Here is a 5,467-nt window from a genome sequence, read left to right as displayed (position 1 = left end):
TTTTCTTATTCTTATTCTACAAACAGCGCGAAAAACATCTTGTGGCATTTGTGGAAGGGCGGAAAGAAAAGTACCCTAGCAAGCACATTGAGAGCATCCCAACGCTGACATGGACATGGACATGGACTTCGGCGCAGAGGCGGGGCGCTCATCCACACGGTGCAGCTATCCGCCAAAGAGGTGCTCGCCGGCTGGCCGCCGAGCATTATTGCAAACGTAGTACGGCACGCTGGTCCCCCTCCCCCACCTAGCACCAAACCCCTTCCATCGCTTGCATTCCCCCGCAGATGATCGACCTGTTGGCCAGCAGCTGCAAGAGCTCCGGATTGATAGCCACTTCATTTTCGGAGGAAGAGCTGGTCGAGTTCTGGCTGGGCGACATCCTGCCGCTGATGTTTGATAAAGACCGCAAGATACAGGACTCCGCCGTTGGCGCACTGGCTGAGGCGCTGGTGGCCCTGGACGTGTCCTCCATCCACTCGGCCAGGTGCTGGCCCGGCATCCGAGGTGAGTTCGTAAACAAGTACGTAAACCTCATTGGCGAGATGCGCGACGCCAAGAACTCCAACTGGCACAAGATCTGGACGCTGCTGGTGCAGATCATGGACGAGGAGTTGCTGCGCGGCTGCGTGTACATCAACAAATTCCTCGCCGTGGTGGAACTGGGCTTTGGTAACCCGGACAATGGCGTCCGCGCGGAGGCCTTTCTCTGCTGGCGTGTGCTCATCAAGATCTTCGCCGCCTACGACGAGTTGGCCTCTGGAAAGAGGCTTCGCCTGCTGCTCATCCCCCTGAGGACCTCGCAGTCGCGTTCTTCGCACGTTAGCGGCATCAAACTGCGTGTCTGGTGGTACCTGCTTACTTGCCTGGACAAGGAGCTGCCCAAGTCCTTTGAGGGCGCCGTGGAGCATTTTCTGTGTTTTACGTTCGGTGGTGGATCGCGCAACCTGCCCACGGGTCTGGCCCACAATTACCAAACGGCCCGAGAGCTGGCCCTACCCTGCCTGGTGGCCCTTTGGGGTGTGGAGCACAGTGACGCGCTGCATCGCTTGCTGCGAGAGCTGCGCCTGGAAACGCTCGGCCAACCGTCGGCTCTCATGACGACAGAGACGCTGCAGCAGCACTGGCGGCCTCTCCTCCAAGCCGCTGTCTCGGCGCTGAAGCTGCTCACCCAGCATGACGCCACCGAGGCGGAGCAACTGCTGCTGCAGTTGCTCGTGCGGAATCTCTGCCTGGCCATGTTCCGCCTGGCCGTGGCGCCCTTCAACGTGGCCTGTTGCGGTGAGATCGAGAAGGTACTGGTCGCCGAAGATGCCTCGGGCGGCCGGGTGGTGCGTGCCCTCTTCAACCATATTGCCAGCGAGAGCCTTGTCATGGAGCGTGTCTCTGGAAGTGATCAACTAGATGTGCTGGAGGCCTTCTTGAAGCTGATCCTAAAGTCCAGGACAGAAGTCCCAGCGGCCATCTTGCAGCGGAGCATCTCCTGCATCTTCGCCGCCGATCGCATTGAGGCGGGCAACCAGAACGAGTTCCGGCTGCTGGGCTCTTTTGCCGAGCACCTGATGCAGGCCAACGAGGAGGAAGACTTCGAGGGATTCGCAGTCAAACTTCAGGTGTGGCGGCAGGTATCGCAGGCCCTGAGCAACTACCTACGCAACAATGCACTCGAATACCGCGTGGCGCACAATGCTTCGCTAATGGACACGTGGCTCCTGTGGCCGCTCCAAACGCTTTCGGCCTTTGCTGGTCGTCGGTCCAGCAATGTCTTTGATGGCCCATTTTGCGAGCAATGGAAGCAGCTGCTGAATGCGGGTCACAATGCGCCGGAGAGGAGGAGATTCGTTGGCGAACTAAAGACCACCCTTACAGACCTGTTAAAGAGCAAGGACGAACCGCATTTCGCGGAGCTCTTCGACGCCTACGTGGCCGCCGTGCTCAAGCTAGGCCTCTGCAAGGAGACACCCCTCTACAAGGACTATTTGCCCTGTTGCAGACCGTCTTCGAGCACCGGTTCTCGCAGCAGATGCTCGAGGCCTGCCTAAACACGCTGCGCAACCTGGTGCTGGAGCTGCGTAGAACGAGCTGATGGTGGTATTCGATTCCCTGAAGCCCACTCTGTCCGGAGCCATTCAGTGCTGGAACAAGCAGAAGTGCGAGGGTGGCTTCCTCGAGGAGTTCAAGCGGGCCATCCAGGAGAAGTTCCGCAAGCTGCCCATGAAGAGCATGGCCAACCAGGTGAGGGACATCTTCAAGGGCGACGATCTCTTTGTCATTATTCCCTCTGTGTGGAGCCTGAATCCCGAAAAGCTGACGGATCGTCAAGAAGGAGCGCTTCGCCGAGAAGTCCGACATCCCGGCGCTGTACAACGACATGAGCCAGTCGCAGGACTCTGCCTCCCTAAAACCCTGACGCCAAGAAGGTGGTCATCGCGAAGAGTAAACAGGGCGAGCTGGCCTTGACCGGCAAGGACGAAGACGAAGAGGTGATCGACAGCACCCCCAGCGACGAATCCGAGAAAGATCAAGGAACATCTGCACAGTTACAACGCCATCCGCAAGACGCCCGGCCGTAAAACACGGGCCCAAAAGGAGGAAGGGCCAAAGACAAGAGCACTGCCGCAGAGGAGCCGTCCATCCGACAGACGCGACAGCGCGCAGGCTCAGCAAGAAACAGAGCAGCCAGAACAGCCACCGCCCACACCTGAACGCCAGCTCAGATCACCCAAGAAAATGCCGCCGCCTCCGACCATTCAGCCTGCAGCAGGTAAGCAAAAACCAGGTAGCATCTGTACCTGATATCTTAATCCCTGAACTTGTATTTTTAACAGCTGCCAGCAAGCAGACAAAGGTTCTAAACCCACCCCTGTGCAGAGTGAAGATCTCTCCCGGAAGTCGAAACTCGAACCAGAGCCCGAACCGATTAAGAAGCCGCCACCTGCTCCGGAAATCCAGCTAACTCCGCCGGATGCTGTGCCCCTGGAGACAGTGCCTTCGACCCAACTACTGGGGAGCAATCAGAAGCCGGCAGCCTGCTGCTATGGCAGTGGCTGCCGGGGAGACGTGGCCCAGGAAGACCAACCCGACGCGCCTGTGCAACTTGGTAAGGAAATTACATGTTTAATCTGTTTTAATCAGTTATGGATCCAAAATAAGCATTAATATCTATCCTTCACAGAACTCCCCACCGGATCGCAAGCAAACGAACAACTCCTCGAGCCCCACGCTGCGGCCCAGCCCACCGGCCACCTGACGGGTCGCGGTGCTCAGCTGATCAACATGATCCGCAACAAGAAACTAGAGTGCTCCCAGCCGGATCGCCCTATGCCTCCATGTCACGTCCATCTCAACACCAGGGAACACCGGCTCGTGTCCTGGATCGGGCCGAGCAGGTGTCCACGCCCACCAGCGAGCTGAACGAGCTGACGGGCACCGATTACGCATCTACTCCGATACAGGCCCCACCGCCCAAAGATCTGCTGGTGTTCTCCGAGAGCTTACCCTCACCCTCGGCCAGTCCCTCGGTGAGCATATTGAAGCGCAAGCTGCGCTGCGAGAGCCTGGACGATGTCGCCTTGGAGTCACCTGCCATGAAACGGAAGCGAGTGAGCTTCCATGACCCGCCCGTGTCCGTGACCAAAGAGTACCTTCGGGACACGGATGAGCCGCGCAGCAGCCTCAAGCCCAAGCGCTGCCTGATGATGGAGAAAGTGGCCCAGACCAGTGAGGCACGTCAGGCGCTGAGGAGACGAGGTCGCCTGGATAGCATTATTGAGATCGAGCGGTTTGCCAGTGAGCAGACGGCAAGAACGGCGACGTCAGACAAAACATTGGACAAGTCCTCGAGCGACGCACCCGAAGAGGATGTCTTCACCAGCTTGAAGTGGAACGATACAACGGCCACGCATAACATAAGCCACACCGTCGAGCAGACAAAGCGCATGGAGGTGGCGCCAGGGGTAGAGACGGCTGGTCAGGACCTAGCCGTTGTGGATCCAGAGGCTGCCCTTGATCTGGTGATAGAACAGATGCCGCTGGAGACTGTCCTGCAGCGCTACTTTGACCAGGGCGAACTCAAAAGCGCCGGCATCGTGTCCAAGTACCTCTCCACGCAGATGGCGGCCGACGACAAGCTGAAGACAAATGTGTTGGAGACGCTATCGGAGAATCACTCAAAGGACTTCCTGGACCACGCCGTCCGCGAGAATCTCTCGTCGGTGGGTGCGACCGCCTCAATCCTAACTCGGTGCTGGACTATGTCTGCGCCAAGTCCAAGATTCGCCAGAGCTGCCGCAGTGGCCTGCTGGCCCGGGTCCCGGAAATCCTCAAGAGCGGTCCCCGCTCCGAGGTCGAGCGCCTGACCTTTGTGCAGCAGCTCTTGCTGCAGTGCAGCCCCAGCGACGACCAGATGCTCGATCTCATTGACCTGCTGATGCGTACTCGCCGCGAACGGAACAGCAGCTCCACATCTCTAGCCAAGGGCGGTGGACTCGCGCCTGTACTGGGCGCCGCTGACAACGTGGCCGAGACCGCGGCGGATTCATCCTCCAACCTGTGAATGGGTTGCAATGCTAATGGATCGGACAGGCGGCCATTGTCCTTCCTAAAAGAGGAAATTCAACTGTTTCCGTATTTTAGTATTAGTTCGTTTTTAGTTTTATTAAGTTAAGAAAATATTTTATAGATTTTATGTATGCCCATTGGCGTATGATGTTTCGGCTGCAAAGATTTGCTTCATTTTATAATAAATTCCAATTATTAATTATGACTTCAAAGGAATTATTTGGGAATAAGGGTTGAGATGAATCCAGGTTGTTGTACAACAATATTGCATCAAGAAATACATAATTACAACAACACACAAATTTCCTAAAATCGGGAGTTAAATTAATATTTGTTGTTTTTGTAGGGTTTGTTGTTGTTGTTGTTGTAGGGTTTGTTGTTGTTGTTGTTGTAGGTTTTGTTGTTGTTGTTGTTGTTGTAGATGATCTTGTTGTTGTTGTTGTTGTAGATGATCTTGTTGTTGTTGTAGGCAAAAGCAAGGCTTCACTTTCGACATTTTCAAGTCCAAAATCTGATCTGAAGTACCAGGCGAACAGAAGGCAGCAGCAAGCAAATTAATTTTTGTGCAAATTCATCGTACGCCCTAAAAGTATGCTACAACGCATCCCCAGAAGTATGCAATTGCAAAATATGTAATATTTGTTGTAGTATGACCGGCCCATTTTCCACTATAAATACATCGAAGTGTGACCAGCTCAATATAACACGATAATACCGGAATTGATCGTCATAGAAATTTATCGATTTACTGTTGTGGCGGCAATTGATCGAGAATTTAAATTCAAATTTGTTTAACTTCGGCGCATGACGGGAACAGATGTTTTATTTAAATTTCTTTTTTTTAAGGCCTTTTTACGTTATTTCACCTAAAAAAAATAATAAATATTAATAAGTATATTAAAATATA

The 5,467-nt window shown here is 54.4% G+C and overlaps 1 pseudogene across 1 annotated transcript; it reads left to right on the top strand.

Moving 5' to 3' along the window:
• On the top strand, positions 1-5,189 carry LOC147644323 (telomere-associated protein RIF1-like; annotated as a pseudogene). Its single transcript, XR_015270779.1, has 4 exons — positions 1-216; positions 288-2,779; positions 2,843-3,100; positions 3,176-5,189. The product of XR_015270779.1 is annotated as a telomere-associated protein RIF1-like (transcript).
• The last annotated feature ends 278 nt before the right edge of the window (positions 5,190-5,467 follow it).

This window comes from Drosophila serrata, unplaced genomic scaffold (genome assembly GCF_035046125.1).
Source record: "Drosophila serrata isolate PLE 108 unplaced genomic scaffold, ASM3504612v1 contig_184, whole genome shotgun sequence".
NCBI classification, from domain to species: Eukaryota; Metazoa; Arthropoda; class Insecta; order Diptera; family Drosophilidae; genus Drosophila; species Drosophila serrata.
This window is presented reverse-complemented; position numbering and strand designations above follow the sequence as displayed.